Raw genomic sequence first — 17,193 nt, 5'->3', positions numbered from 1 at the left:
ACCCGGAAGAGTCTCCGGACAGCGCTGGCCCCTGGCCTCTTGAGTGAGATGGGCGCACAACCCCAGAGTCTGGCAAGACTGGCCCGTACGGGCAGGGGTACCTTTACCTTTACCTTTACCTATAGGGCTCCCCTAGTGGTGGTTTACCTTTAGTTGGACTCCCTGCAGATGTCAGGAGTTGAGATAATAGCCTGGCTTCACCCAATGCCTAAGCCAAATCGCTCACATCTGTAACCCCTAAAGTTGTAGCCTATTTGATCCCATAAACCCAAATACTCGTGTCCGTGTGTTTATTAATCTCTAGGGAACTGCGAGTCATGGGGCCTTGGTACACAAGTCTGCTCACCTTTCTCAGTGGGCAGTGTTGCAGCTAGGCATCCGGGTCCCTGCTGTGATCCGGCTTAGGGGCAGGGGCATGACGCCCACTTCTGCCAACCCCAGCCGCGTCACAAGCACTGGGCAGAGCCATGCCAAAAATGGCTCTGCTGGCCAATCATTGCCAGCAAGGGGCATGGCCATGGCAGTCTCCTCTCTCGTCCCTTTTCGCCGGATCTCCCAACCCAGCTGCAGATATTCTACTGGCACTTGTGCAAGAGTTCACAAAAAAAGCAGCACTATTACAGTTCTCCTTTCCCACATGGTTCTTTGGATCCAAGCCATTATCTTATCACTTGCAAACTGAATAATGATAACATCCAGACAACCATTATCACAAGCTTGACAAATTTGGCATTTATTTGACTGTCATATATAATTTTGATGCCTATTATTTTTCTAACATTAACCCTGATGTCTTCCTTATGTAACTGAATTATTCTGTTTATTCCTATCGTCCTATACCACACATACCTAAGACAATGTTTGCTTCTTCATGCCTTCTACATTTCCCTTTCATTGTTTTTGCTGTTGCTTTCCTTGGTTTTGTTCCTACTTAAATATGTAATTAATTAATTTTTTTAAGAAAGAAAGAAAAAAGATACTACAGTGGTACCTCTGGTTACGTACTTAATTCGTTCCAGAGGTCCGTTCTTAACCTGAAACTGTTCTTAACCTGAAGCACCACTTTAGCTAATGGGGCCTCCAGCTGCCGCCACGGTGCGATTTATGTTCTCATCCTGAAGCAAAGTTCTTAACCCGAGGTACTATTTCTGGGTTAGCGGAATCTGTAACCTGAAGCGTATGTAACCCGAGGTACCCCTGTATATTAAGGATAATATATTATGATAACCCCAGTGTTTGTAGTACATGAATAACCAGAATTTAGAAAGATACTTAAGTAATCTGTGAAGACCTCCCAGCAAACACACACATAACTGTATTATTCTCTGCAAATAAAATGGTAAAGGAGCCCTTTTAAAAGCATTCATTTGGGATTATGTCCTTTGTTAGGAAGCTTATTGGAATAATGCCACCAATTGCTTATAATTTTATATCAAATATTCCTCTGAAAAACAGCCATGTGCATCTTTAGATTCATCTATTCATGGTAAAATTTGTATATGGCTCTTCCTTCTTAAAAATTCATGAAGCTGAGAATGAAACAGAAGCATACCTACCATATCCATGCATTTTTAGCTTACACAACAAAATAACTATTGATTAAATTGCCTCTATTAGGGTCTATATTATGCCCCTGCACCTAATCCAGGCTGGCCTGGACAATACCCAACTTGGATACACCGTCAAATCAATTCGAGTAAACACTGCATCCCTCTCTGAATCTGGTGCACAGCCCTAATATATATGCCATGTCTAATAAATGAAATGTGGGTGTTTACCTTCTGAATTAGTTCATATACATATAATTCTAATGGTCTAAACTGAACTGTGCCACTGAGAGAAATTAATTTAATAGTAAAACATCATCATCCAGTCTGAAAAACAAAAGGGAAATGCAGGCTCCTATAATTCAACTTATTTATTCATTTAGCATTTTTATTTATTTTACTTTTCTGCCAGAAGGAGGCCTTCAAAGTAGCTTACAGACATGAAACCACAATAAAACATCACAAAAAATGTTTTAAAACATATGAAGGGGCAAGTTGTCAATAACTCTAATGCAGCAGTCTTTCTCAACTTGGTGTCCTCCAGACTGCCATGCTGGCTGGGGCACATGGGAGTTGTCGTGTGAGTTCTGAGGGACATCAAGTTGAGGAAAACCGTAGTACAGTGGCAAAACCAATAATAAAGAGCTAAGCAGAAAAAATCACTCAGGGTAAGGGCTCAGCAAAATACTGTCTGCACAGTGGAGTGCAAAGTCTGCAATGTGGAAGACATATGAGCCTCTAGGGGAAGGGAGTTCCACAGTCTAAGAGTAGTTGTCTTGAGTCACTGCTAATTGCACCTCTGATGACAGCAGGCACCAAAACAGCTGACAATTTCAACACAGAGGCAGGTTAGTTTTGGAAAGCACAGTCCTTAAAATATCCTGGACTCAAACTACACAGGGCTTTAAAGGTCATAACCAGCACTTTGAATTGAGATTGAAAGCAAAATTCTCTCCACTAAATTAGATCCCTCCCCCCTCAAAGCTTGGCCTTTTGAAATATGCCTGCCTACATAGCATCTGAGCAACAGCTAAAAGCCGTTTTTAAAAAATAACCGGCAAGGGTGCAACACTTCTCTACATCAGTCATACGGCAAGGATATCAAGCATGCAGCTTGATACAATGGTAGTGTGTTAGAACATTTAAATATCTTTTCTGTTTGGGGGGAATATCTACCAGCAAAAAGCTTAAGACAAGCAGCACTGTGTGCTTTCAGGTTTATCTGCTTCATCTACTACTCTTATTTCCCCCATATTTTCAGTTCAGTTCAATGTGTGTGGGAGCTTCAGTGTCATTCTCTAAGATTTCATTTCCATCCAATATAGTTGAGTGAGAAGTGAATGTTACCGTTGTCCTTTTCAGTAAATTATGCTCACAATATAGGAAGGCATGCTGGTTTCTGTCTTGACAAAACTAAACCAAAATCATTAGAAGCAGATGACTTCATTTCAGTACTGGGGCACCAGCTATATTAGATGATGCCAAAGGTCTTAACCTTGTGACCTTCAACATAGTGCTGCAAAGCTAACTCAGTTGAACATCTGTGATACATTTCCAAAACCATTCAGTGTTTTTTTTTTTTTGTAAATTATAACCCTTGATTAAACAAGTGCCCTAACCAGTACAATGTATTGAAAATAACAGTGTCTTTTGAAAAGGAAATATTTACCTTAATTGTCTCAGAAAGTAATATGTCATGTTTGAATTTTTGCAGTAATTTGACATTTATTATCTTAGATCGATCTCACAAAAAAAACAATTAATGAAATGATAATCAGTTGGTATATTTACTAGGGGTTAGTGGGCTGTGCTCAGGAGAAATAGAGAGTGCATTACCATTAGCTGGACCTATTTCATACAGAAACTGGGATGCTGAAAGATTTGATGTGAGCAGGGTGTTTTTACATGTGTGTCACCCATGGAAACTGAAGTAATGAAACCCAAGCATAGATAAGCTGCCCACAGCAAAACAATTAGCAATTTTTTAAAATGTTGATAATGGGATTTACAAACCTACATCTCTACCATTTTGAAATCTTAGCTACTATGGCCACTATCCAACAGGTTTTTAATGAATATTCTGGAAGAGTTTGCCTGCAAATTAAGTTCTATTTTATACAGTGTTTTAAGGGAAGTAGTATAAGGCAACAAATGGAACTTGTAATTAAACACTGCAGTGGAACATTATCTCCAGATGTGGTCCTGTTCAGAGCTCTGGCCAATTTTGAGGAGGACCTTTGTAGAACTTCCCAGAATTCTCTGGAGGAAGGAGAGGTCAGGAGAAGGAAAGAAGAAGAAAGACTCCCAATGCCTTTCCTCCACTGTATTATATTGTGCTAGAGGACTTGTGCATGTCTGATTAGTCCTCCATGTATGTAGAAAGTGCTAATTTGTTTTTGGATGGCCCTATTTTGTTTCTAAACTGATGAGCACTCAATCACTTGAGTTTGCTATTAGAAGCAATTATATAAAAATGATTTACAGTAAATGGAACCAATAATGATTTGCATTTGTACTTAACTACTGCATTACTACTATGAAATGTGGTTCACATAAGATTAATGTACAACAGTGTAAAACAATCACTCAACTGACGCAAGAACTATTCAGGTTCTTGCCTTTTTACTTACCCATGTAATATTTCTGCACTACTTAAAATGTATCAGGGATGTGGCTGAATTGAACACCTGTGAAGAGCCAGACTCTGGAGATGAAGTACAGAGCCAGTACAGAGGAAGACAGAGTCTGACTCTGGAGACTAGCAGGAGTGGGTTACCCTGGCCCACCTTCATCAGGAGTTCCCAGACACGGAAAGCTCGCAGACAGAGGGAAGGGAGGAGATAGACAGCCTTGAGGGGGTTGCTATGCAACTAGGAGAAAGGCAGCATTTAGAGGCTTCTTCTTTTGATAGCAGGGGGGGCGGGTTTCAACCACCTTCTCCCTGAACTAGAAGAGCTGAAAGGGTTAAAATGCAACAAAAGTGTAAGAAAGGAAGAACTGGGCTTTGGTGCCCTTCGTGCTGTGACAGGGGCGGAGACTCTGAGTGACCAACTTGTAGCTAATGGTGGCAGGCTCAGAGCTGCTCTCTGGATTTAGATTGTAAATAAATGTACGTAAAACTGCCAGAGACTCATTAATTTCTTATTGGAGCTTGCTTGCCTGCCTGAGATCATTACAAAATGGCAGTTTGCTATCACCCAAATACTATGGAATTTTCTAGTAAATAGATACACACACACCACATTTAGGATTGTATTCAGTGGTGTCCCTTGCACAGATTGAAGGGCTTTTGATCCAGTGGAAGCTTCTGTCAGCAGAACAGGGAGGAAGGCCATTTTTGCCCATTTCCTCTCTCTTCACGCCACCTCCCAACCCTCTGAAGCAAAATTTGATTCCCCTCATTTCTACTAATGGAAACCTCCTCTGAACTGAAGAGCCTTCTGTCCACATGAAATACACCACTGGATACAAATCTTTCTATGGAAAGCCAAAAATATTTCTTAATTGTTGAATCATTTAGCAGCCTCCATAATTTCAAGGTGGAGGTGAATGAACTAGATGCACTTCTAGAAGCATCTACATGGAATTTTTGCCCCAGAAGCTCCTGAAGAATGGTGTGGTTTGTTGAAATATTTAATGTACCGTATTTTCAGGAGAACTGGATGCTTTGAAATTAGAAGCAAAACAGCACCAGCTGTAGTAATTTGTGTGGCACGGGGCTGTGTCTCAGCTGAACTGATATGTTAAGTATGGATTCTTTGTGGTAGAAAATTTGGCAAGAGAATGAACAACACTTACTGTGACTCCCTGCTGGTACTCTTAGAATGTAACAGTTTATTCCTGTTCTGGGTCACATTCATGAGGGGCAAAAAACTTTGACATAAACACCCCTCCAGATCACTGTGTTGTACATTGCTTGTCTGTCACTGGCTGAGAAATATTCACAAGATATACTTAGCCTGTCAAAATTCGGACACCATATATAGGAAAAGCAAAATGAAATCACATTTAATTATAATTAACTCACAACATGCAAACAGTAAATGCTTCTGATTGCTTGGTGCCTTTTTAGTGAAACTGATACATATTAGATCATATCCAAAGAACTAATTTATATTCTACCAATGTATTTTATCCTTCAGTTTCCAAGTGGGCAGTCACTTAAACAGTATGCTGGGGATAAACGGATCACTAACCGTACAAACAACCTGCACTTGAAGAGGTGCAATCTAGGTTCATGGTAAAGCTGTTAAATGCCCACTTGATCACAGTGTTGGCAAATTTTAAAATAAACAATAAATAAAATATCATTCAACCTAAACCTAGTAAACTGCGTTTGGAGAAACTCAAAGGTTTAAGTGAGTCATTCCCAAATCAAATTTTAAGGTCATCTTCCCAAACTGTAGGCATCATTTTCCATACCCAACTTTCTTTGGTCAATCTTTATAGAGCACATACAGTGGCACACACCTCTGAATCATGTAGACTATGTAAAAAAAGTTATGAGTAGGGATTTGCATTTGGGTAATCAATCAGCACATTCACTATTCATAGCTTGTAATGCAAATAAACTGTTGGTACAAAAATGGTCCCATTGCTTAACTTTAAGAAGCATACAGGTGAGATGAGGCTGGTAAAATGAAAGGCCATATTCTGGGTAACCTGGTTTATATCACTATAAAAAATTACACATTGAGCCAGAGATGAGCCATTTCTTCATGTAAGTCAAAAGACAAATAACAGCCACTGTGTCAAACTTTACAAAACACACTGATATATTTTTCTTTAAGATGACTATCCCAAGAAATTCTTCTTATTCTTTGGTGATCACTTGCACCGGAGTAAAATTGTCTTCCATGAACATGGTCCTAACAGTGAGTCCATAAGTGACTGTGGAGGCCCATTCTGGATCCACACGTCCTTCCACAGTGGGGACGTAGGTTTCTGGGACAGGGTTGATCATGGTGAAGGTTTGACAAACGTGCCTTCCCTTTTGTCCTGAGTTTAAGCATCTTCAAAGTCCATGACAACTTTGGTAAGGGCTGTCCTCCAGCTGGAGCGCTCACAGGTCAATGTTTCTCAGTTGTCGGTGTTTATACTACATTTTATAGATTCGCCTTGAGAAAGTCTTTAAACCTCTTTTGTTGACCATCAGCATTACACTTTCCATTTTTAAGTTTGGAATAGAGTAGTTGCTTTGAAAGTCGATACTCAGGCATCCAGAGAACATGACCAGTCCAACGAAGAATCATTGCTTTGACACTGGTGATTTTTGCTTCTTCTAGTACACGTTTTGGTTTTGTTTCCCTGCAAATGTCCCAAGAAATAATAGATAGTACAAGACCTGCTTTCAAAATCTGTGATTTTAACATTTGTTGGAGTCACTGCATGTCATAATGAAAGAAAGTGCATCTGTCTCGTTTCAATGAGATCATAGACTGATTTTTGTTGCACCATTAATAATTTTTAGTCCTTTGTAACTTCTGGATTTCTAATCCCACCATTTGGCCTTTTCCATGACCCAGAAGGTATTGCAAGCCTTCTAAGTATCAGGGTGTTGATGAGTTAAATAGAACCCTTGAAGTCTTCAAACATATCAAGGTGGGATGAAACAGATTTCCCTATATGGATACAACTTTTATTTATATGTTACTTTTCCACACAAGTATTCTCAATGCTGTATGCCGAGGAAACGTTAGGACACAGAAAAATAAAAGGTAAAAACAGATAGTATTCAAGAACAAATAAGGAACAAGACCGCCAACAATGAGCAGTCTAATGCCCTAGCTTTCAAAGATATGACTTAATAAAAAGCATTTATCTGTTTCTGAAAAGAAACAAGTGAGGTAGACAAGCAGACTTCCCAGGAGATAGCATTAATTCCCACAGATCCAGGGCCACCACAAAGAAAGCCTTGCTCCTAGAGCTAATCTGGCACATTTAGGGGGAATATGAATCCAAGAAGAAGGTTTACTTTTCCTTCAGCTTGTCATTCCACTGAGTTCCCTGGCATCAGGATATTTTGTCTGGAAAAAGGTTTGTTTCTCTTCCTCTCCTAGTGTCAATCATCCACCAAAACAACAAAGGCAGTTTCTGTACCCAAACCAAAATCCAATCTATGGACCTTTCCTACACTGTCAGACAGGTGAATATACTTCCAAATATTATCAGCCCCACAAACTCTGTTGTGGAAATGGATATAGGCTCTTTCTATTCATTTTTCCCTAACAAGCAACCAGTACTTTCAGAGAAAAGATAATCATGCATAGCAATTTAAATGCTGCATGCAAGAAGTCCTGGATCGGGGCCAGTATGTGGTAAACAAATGTGTTTCCTGGCTAAGGAATGGGTCTTCTCTTTCTCCTGCTGAGTAACAGGGCATAAAATATATTCATGTTGCTATGGGGCTAACAGACCCACCCTGTGCTGTAGGAATTCCAAAACATACTGTTATCTAACCTCAATATTTTTAATGTGATTAAAGTTCTCTACATTTGTCTTGTGAAATCCAAGCATAGAAGCAAGAAATATTGGTTGTTCCAACAAGCTATGGCTTATGAAGAACAAATAAGACAAATATTAACTTGGGGGGGGGGAACCTCCCCATTTTAACAATTTTTATTAGCTTAGCTTCTGCCTTTTTCCTCCCTTGCACATGAGATACATGGAGATAAAACAAGCACACCTAAAAAGGCATTTTGGTTCCAGCAAGAACTTCTTCCCTCCTGGAGACTTACCAATGGGATATGCATTTGAACTAATTTTATAAGTTGTCCTTGGACTGAGAACTTGATTGAGTGGACTGGAAGTTTAGCATTTGTGATGTTTTTACTGTTTTAGAGGGTAGAGTGGCCATTTTTTTATCCTTTTAATGTACTGCTGCATTACGCCAAGCCTAGTCTATGTCAAGAGAAGGCTTATAAATTTCACAATACAAATTGTTTCACTTGCACATTCCTCTCCTTCCACTGGAAGAATGCTTTGCAGAAAGCAGCGATTTGGGAGAGGCAGGTCTCAGTTTAGTTCAAAGCAGCTTACAGAGAAAAATCTGAAATGAAACATCATTAAAACACGCATGCCATATCCTCCAAGTGTCCTGATTTTCCTGGGACAGTCCCGGAATGACAAAAACCATCCTGGCTTCTTATTTGATCCCAGAATATCCCTAGTTTCCCCATCTCTAAACTTTTCAGCTGCAAGTTTTTGCATGTTTAGGCCACCAATTTGTTGACAGAAAACCCTGGTGCGTGAGAATCTTTTCAAGAGCAAAGCATTCGTGATTCCATATCAAGGCATCTGCAGGCATTTTGCAAAACATCTGGCAACGAGCTAACTCTTTGAAGGCCGTGAGTAGGCTTGATTCTACAGTGCATGAAAATCAGATCTCTGGTTTCTGATAAATACCAATAAAGATTTTAAAAAGTTGAAAACTATTTATCTGATCATAATTACAAAAGGAGAAAGTATTGTGATGAGCTCAGGGGTGAGACTAAAAATCAGTCCCAATTACAGTAGTACCTCGATTTTCGAGCATCTCGGAAGCCGAACATTTCGGTTTTTGAATGCCAAAGACCCGGAAGTAATTTCTTCCATCTTCAAACATGCCTCAGAAGTCGAACAGCTTCATGTTTTTCAATTTTCTCAATGGAAATTGCAGACGGCCCTTTGCACCTTGGTTTTCAAATGTTTCAGAAGCCGAACAGGCTACCGGAATGGATTACGTTCGAAAACTGAGGTACCACTGTATCTGCATATTGTCAGTTGAGAAGTAAATCCCACTGACTTCAATGGGATTTTATTTTCAAGCAAGAGTTCAGAAAATAAATTTGTATGATATACTGATGCATATGAATATAGTTCAAATTGCAAACATAAGTGTATGAGCTGGGATAGGGATTGTATACCATGCATTTTGAAAGAGTTTTTAAAGATGTTTTTCTTCTGGTCATCTTTTTTCACTACTTATTTTCTGAAGAACCACTATCATTTATATCAAGAAAGTGGTTTTTATTCAATTTCTGTTCCTTTAGGTCAGGCATGGCCAAACTCAGCCCTCCAGATGTTTTGGGGACTACAACTCCCATCATCCCTAGCCGTCAGGGATGATGGGAACTGTAGTTCCAAAACATCTGGAGGGCTGAGTTTGGCCATGTCTGCTTTAGGTAGATTTACCTTCTAGCCCCTTATGCTGCAGAACGGTAGATGATTTCTATGTAAAGAAATTTAAAGTGCTGAATGATTTCCTAGTTAAATTGTCATTCAGTGTGTGCTTCCTTTTTCTTTCTTTCTTAATTTAAAAAGCAATTCCAGTCAACTTTCTAACAAAGGCAATAGGTTTACTCTTAAAAGAGTCTGTGTTACAGAGATGCAAGATCGGTTTTATTATAGGCAGTTCATTAATTCTGAACACCTATGTAATCATTGCCATGCATTAAATTCAATGCATACTTTCACTTTAGCTGAAAGCTATTGACAGCGTCACTTTGTTGATTCATATACCACTGCTGAAGAAGTTTCAATAAATCACAACCAAAACAGAACCTCTTGTAGGGGGTCACCATAGTCAACTCAGCCATGGGTTAAAGAGCAAAGAGTTGTTGTTGTTTCCACTTAAAAAAGTTTCAGAGAACTGTAATTGTGTAGAAACTCTTCCCAATTAAGCAGATAGAAAAAAACACTGCTAGATATATTTTAAGGTTATACTGACAAGACAAACCCTGACAAATTGCATTGGTTTTAATTGTTATCATTATATTTCTAACCCACCCTATATCAAATGTTCTCAGGACAGGTTACAATCAATAAAATGACAATATGAACCATAAAATCACTACAGAACACATATCTCTAAGAATTCTTAGGCTGGAATTAGATTTACAAGAGCCACTGGCCTGGCACCAAATGTAATAACAGCAATAATAATAAATAAATAAATTTTTATTTATATCCCACCCTCCCTAACCAAAGCTGGGCTCAGAGCGGCCGATGTAGCACTCTCATGGCTTGTTTTCGTCTTTACCTTGCAGTACCTGCAATTTCTGCTGTGATTGCACCTCCCAATTTCACTTCTGATATATCACATGATCACAGTTTATCAGACAGTTCATGACAGAGAGGTGGAAGGGGAACAGAGATGGAGGAGCTGCCTTTGACATCAGCCATACAATCCTCATCACGTCTTGTTCCAGACTTCTTACATTCCTTTCAAAATGACAGAAATTCATGCTGATTCAGCAGTTCCAAAGCGTGTGTGAGCTGAAACAAGTGATGTGCACATGAAGACTTGTGTAAGATGAAAGTGACCTTATTTTTTTTCAGTAGTAGAGGAAGGTTTTGTGACATGTTATCCATACACACAAATGGAGGTTTTCCTAGGGTAGGGCATGACTGGGGAATCTGTTGTTTCCTTCAGATGTTGTTGGACTACACCTCCCATCTTCCCTCATCTTTGGCCATGCTAGGACTGATGAGAATTGGAATCCAACACCTGGAGGACTACATGTTACCTGTCAATGGTGCTTCCCAGCCAAAGGAATGCACACGGCAGATAGTTAACTCTTTATTGTCAAAGATAACAACTCTACCCACACCAATATAGCATCTAGGCAGCTATTCCCAGGTCTGCACTCTATCGAGCAGCTGTAGCAACAGGGGACAACCACCCTTCCACCAGTTTATGTACCTTCATCCCCCCAGTGGTCTGCAGGCATGCACCCAAAGACTGCACTGGCATGGCAACTTCCTCTGCTCATCCCTTTTCAATCCTGGCTCTTCACTTGTCTGACCTGCTTCTTTGTCCTCTTCTTCTGACCCATCTTGTGTTCCACCTCCAGCTCTGAAGCTTCCCCTGCCTCTGTCTCTTGCCTCCTGGCCAGTGCAGTTTCCCACAAATCAATGAGACACCCCCTCCCAGTCATACTCCATCCTCCCTTACTCCAGTGCACACTTGTCAGCATCCTGCCAGTCCCTGACATCATCCATCTTTGTTTTAGAATGGCACATTAAGCACTGAGCCTGGAAAAAACGTTATTCAAGCATTTCCGCACAAAATGTGTTATTTTTAAATTCATTTCTCATTACAAACGTCCATGGTACTGTACTAGCTTTTATGTAAGTTCTATATATTTAGGCTCATCTCTTGTTTATTTTCTTCCTCATGGTTGGCTAAGTAAAATTCAGGTGTGTATTTACTATGATTATGTCAAGGAAAATATACATACACAAGTGTGACATCTTCTGGATCACTCTCAAAAATTCCTTTGGACCTTTGTCATCTTGGCAGAAGCACTTGAGACTGACCATTTTACAGATGTATGTACAGAACTGAAATCTTTCCATCTGCTTTTCTGTGTGTTTGGCCATATAACTTCAGCCAGTGTTTGGATTTCATCACAGGGGGTGCCAATTCCCTGCAGAGTCAGGAGGGGGAAAGTGAGTGAATCATCCTGAAGGATTCCAGATGTGATGTTCCCATTACCTGTTTGAGTGTATGCATTCATGTGCATTGCTCACTCCAGAAACAGGGATTGAATCCAACACAGAATTAGGCATACTTAATTCTGTGTTGTTGGATTGTAACCAGCATGTGTGTTCTCCTCCCGCCCCCACTGTGTGCCTTTTTCAAATGCATTCCATAGTTTCTTCTCATCCTGCTTGCTACTAGTTCTTTCCAGAGAAACAAACTATGGGCAACCTGTGTACTGATCATTCATCATGATTTGCCTCCATAAATCTGTGTGTGACAGTGATGATCTTAGTAGATGACCTAATCTATGGGTGTACATGATGAAATCATACCAATGTGTATCAAAATTGTACTGTTTGCCTTTTATGTCCTTTCACATGTCCATTAGCTTTTCAGGTAAGCTTATTTGCTGCAAGTTTGTGTGCTATCTTGGTTAAACCTAGGCCAGTTTTCTAGTGGCTATTGATTAGGTGACAAGCAGCTCCCGTATAGAATATTTTCAAGGTGCAGCAGAGTTCTGGTCATCAAACCACAAAACAGATTTTCCCCTTTCTTTAGGGGTGATCTTAGGCTAAATCTCATTACAGAAAATGCCTTGCCTTTCAAGCACTCTTTGCTAAGAAGCCAGAATTGCTAATGAAACCTGTTTTGTTTCATTGTGCTGTTTTCAATTATAAGAAGATTTGTAGCTTGTGAGGTGGTTTTGGAGACATTGTAAGGATTCTTTGCCTCTCTATTGCCTCCCTCCCTCATCTTTTTATTTTCACCCTTTTATCTCTATTCTGTTGTACCCCATCCCATCACGTCATGCTGCAATGGTTAAATAAACCCCTAATTCTGCCTTTTGTGAAGCTCTAATCCTTTTATTTCATAAATCTTGTTTAATCCAAAAGGCTTCCTTTCATCTTCTCAATCGTCAGTTGGGTCACTACTGTTGTTTCCTATAAACAGACCCTGCAAATCCTGCATTGACTTGGGAGTTTTAGAAAAGCTTTCAAGTGTTTCTATATTGTCATTAGATCCTACTCAAACTATCCCAAACCCACTAAATGACATATTGCTGCTCTCTTGGACTGTGTCCACATTACCAGCCAGGTTGTTCTTTTTCTCAATTCAGACTGAAACTAAATCAGTATTTCAGAAGAAATTCCAGGATAGATATGGATTGCGGCTAATGTGTGCACACCAGGTCCCAAAACAGCAGTTTGGGAACTGGGTGCAGTTTAGGCACTGGATGCAGAGTAAATAGGAGTTTGTACATAGCTTCACGCTCATGTTGGCTCTTCAATTACATTCACATTTCATCCCAGCTATGCAAGAATCAGAGATACATACACCCACACATACACACAACCCTCTATCCAGACAAGCAAGAGGCAATATAACATTTCAAGGCCATGCAAAACTACTTGCAGAGAGTGCAGAGCAGGGCTAGTGAGAGGTTTAGCCTGGGAAGAGTCCTGGGAACCAGGAAGAACACTGGAGGGACACATTCAACCCCAGAACTGTTGTTCCCCCACCCTTTCTCTACCATGTGATGTTAATAATACTATGCAGTGTCAACATTACAACTCTTTTTATTCCCAGTCTAAAATATTTTGTTAAAGTTTTTAATGAATGGGAGATTAAAAGGGGGGAAATTTTATGAAAATTGAGTAACCTATTGCTTCTTATTGTTTTAAATTATTGCTAATATGAAGGAGGAGACTCCTTAAAAAAGATTAGTGAGTCGACTGAACACCCTTAACAAATCAAACTCTACAGGAGTTTAGAATAATAGATTCCCAAGAGAAAAGCATTATGTTGCTTGTTCTGGATTGACTCATGCAAGATGATCCTTCAATATGATCCTTATTAATGATATTTTGTACTCCTCTTGTGGGCATCACTAGATAGGACTTTAAGGGTTGTTCTGACCTGCAAAGATAGCAAGGCTGATGGGAACTCAGCGTGACATGAGAAACACTAAAGCTTTCATTTCTGGCTTCCCAGGCCACCTGTTTGCCTGAAGTCTGTGTTGTGTGAAGCAGCAAATATTTCTAATGGGTAATTGCCCCCTTCCCCTAAGGTCTGCATGGGTACCAGTGTACCCCCGTAGACCATTATCTTTTACATTTTGACTACAGATGTTTCAGTGCTGACAAATAGAATAATAGGAACACAAGTGTCGCTGATGGGAGATCATAGGGCTATTTACTCCAAATCTCTTTCCACACAAAACATTAAAGACAGTAGAGGTTAATTAATTAATTAATTAATTAATAACTTTCCCCTTTGTATTATTCAGTCTGTGTGTGTGTGTGTGTGTGTGAGAGAGAGAGAGAGAGAGAGAGAGAGAGAGAGAGAGAGCATCTGTGTATGGTACCTTCCTCATTAATTTGTGTTCCTTTTAGTATCAGATATAATCCCACCCTGGCTCTATGACAGGAGTGAGGAAGCTGTGGCTCTTCAGATCACATCAGTCTGCTGAAAGTTGGAATCCAACAACATATAGAAGACCACAGGTCCTCAGCCTTTCTCTAGGAAATTGGAGGGATTCTGAAAAGTTGAATGAGCGTTTTTAAAAATCACAAAGGAAACAATGGCTGCAAACAAATATCAAATGACTTTATGATAAAATATTTAAGCTTTTTTCTGCTTTTCTGGAAAATAACACTTCAGGTATTACTTAATTAACATGGGCACTATCCCCTGGAAGTAGCCTTACTGAATGAAGGAGAGCTATGCAAAAGGTTCTGCTCATTGAAATAGGCCTTGTCTTGTATAGGAAGACTGCCTATTCTCATTAAATTCTTATTAAAGAGAATCTCAAAAAGTATGAGCTTAGGCAGGCTTCCTCAACCTCGGTCCTCCAGATGTTTTTGGCCTACAACTCCCATGATCCCTAGCTAGCAGGACCAGTGGTCAGGAATGATGGGAACTGTAGTCTGAAAAAAATCTGGAGGGCCAAGGTTGAGGAAGCCTGAGCTTAGGCAACAGCAACTCGTCTCTTTTCCATTACTGGTGATCTTATAAAACATTTATTTTCACACACAGTTTGAGATTCAGCTTAGTACATGCATAGTTTTCCAGCTACCCTAGATGATATACAAAGAAGCACTTGAATATTTAACTTCTAGTCCAAACTAGATCCAAACATATCCCAGTGTTTGCTGCATTGTTACTAATTTACAGATGAAAATTCACTTGGTAAGTCTAAGTACATGCTGGAAGAACATCAAATATGTTTGTTATCTTTATCAAAAGTGAGTCTAAGGGAATAGATCAACAGGACCATGTAAATTTGATAAAGTCCTACACGACCAGCCTTTCAAAGTCCTGAAATCCCCTTTTTTATATCCTGGCTTGCAGTGGCAAAAAGCTTGAGCACCAAAACCTAACTAAACCTCTTACCTAGACCGATTCAAACAAAACATGGAGTCAAACATAGAGCCAAACTTTGTTTAAAAGAACTACATGGCATAGTACACCAGTCTCACAATTCCAGACTGCCCCCCACCACACATACACTAATGCAAAATGTTTGTTATAAGGGAGCTTTTGATCTTGGAATCTCTCACCTGTATTCTAAATCCCAAGAGGACTATACCATTTGATTCTCCTGAACATAGAGTTCTCCCAGAAACATTCATTTACAATTGAATTGAAAATTTGCAAAATCCATACAGTACTCTGGAGCAGGTCGGGCTTTTGTCTTTGTTCTCCCCCAGACAGCATACCCAACTCTGCATACCCAACTCTGCATCACAAACTGCATTTTAACTCTCTTTCTCAGTCACTGTCTTTGTCTCTGGATCTTGGTCTCTCTCTCTCTCTCTCTCTCTCTCTCTCACACACACACACACACACACACACACACACAGTGCGTGTGTTTCATAAGCGATTTGTGAAGCAAGACTGGGAGAGCATTTAAGGCAAATTAAAGCCCCCCCCCCACACACACTTGCTCCCTGAATCTTGCATTTCTTTGGATCCAGGCTTTTATTGTAAATAGATATAATCACAAAGTAAGTCATCAGCACATTACATGCTTGTTCTAGATACATACTGAGTAAGATATTAAAGTTTCCTCTCAATCATTAAAAAGTGTCAGGCAATAAAATAAAATAAAATAAAATAAAAAGGGGTGAAGAGAGGCAGTGGCTCAAACTTAGGTCTACCACAGCAAAAAATAAATTCTTCTCCAGACTACATAAATTGCCAACTAGATGTTTGTCTATACAGTATTTCTTTTGCCCACCACTGCCTGGCACTTGTATATCTGTACTTTTTACTATACTAAATGGTAGAGACAGCCACAGGAGGTTTCTCTGGACATTCTTGGCTGGATTCATCAAAGAAGCCGGATGTAGAGAGAGAATTGCAGGATTTTCTTGTGAACAGAGTACCACTTCACAGCTAACTGTGAAAAGGCTCAATCACTGCACTGTCTGCTTTGATTCTCTCTCTCTCTCCCTCTCTCTCCCCGGATGCATCTGGATAGAGCTTCATACAAGAGAAGCTTAGAAGAGAAGTTGGCTGATAGCCCTAATGTGGCGAAAAGAATTTGAAGCAGAGGAGGCAGAGATGGTGTTGCTGGTTACGTCCAATGAAAGGGAAAGATGTGGCTAAATAATGTCCTGAACTTGAAGGGAACTATGTGAGGGTGTATTAATATTACCATCTTGCAATTAATTTTGTTAAAGTTTTTTTTAAAAAAATGTCTGAGTCCAGGTTAGGTTAAGTTTAGAACTATATGTGTGGGAAGTATGAAGAAACTCCAAAGATATCTATCTCTGCTGCTGATCACACATACCTCCCAAATTTCTCTTTGTACTATGTTTTACTAACTATAATGCCTATGTACCTGGCGAATCTATCAGTACATTACAAGCACTAGTCATACATGATATCAGTATGACTTTTCGTAAATACCGGTACATTGTTAATCCCACAAAGAACTGTATATATTACTTCTGTGTAAACTGAATTCAAAAATGGGAGGGAGTGACTATACCTTCTGCATCCCTTGAACATTCAGCATGTAACACTGGCATAGAGCCCATTCAAATACTTTATGTTGAATATGCTAAAGGATGACATTATAGTAAGCATTATAGATCAGGCATAGGCAACCTTGGCCCTCCAGATGTTTTGGGACTACAACTCCCATGATCCCTGGCTAACAGGACCAGTAGTCAG

At 39.8% G+C, this 17,193-nt stretch overlaps 2 long non-coding RNA genes across 2 annotated transcripts in view; both read right to left on the bottom strand.

Annotated features, from left to right (window-relative positions):
* The window catches only part of LOC309373702, a 151,140-nt gene that overhangs the window by 88,125 nt on the left and 45,822 nt on the right, over nt 1-17,193 (bottom strand). The window lies entirely within an intron of this gene.
* On the bottom strand, nt 10,501-15,751 carry LOC309373715. Its single transcript, XR_014170151.1, has 3 exons — nt 15,679-15,751; nt 11,768-11,956; nt 10,501-10,802 (listed from the first exon to the last, which is right to left on the bottom strand). It is a non-coding gene; the product is annotated as an uncharacterized lncRNA (long non-coding RNA).

The sequence above is a fragment of the Podarcis melisellensis genome (assembly GCF_964234715.1).
Source record: "Podarcis melisellensis genome assembly, chromosome: 7".
In the NCBI taxonomy this organism is placed as follows: Eukaryota; Metazoa; Chordata; class Lepidosauria; order Squamata; family Lacertidae; genus Podarcis; species Podarcis melisellensis.
Note: the sequence above shows the minus strand (reverse complement) of the source record. Positions and strands in the feature narration are given on the sequence as shown.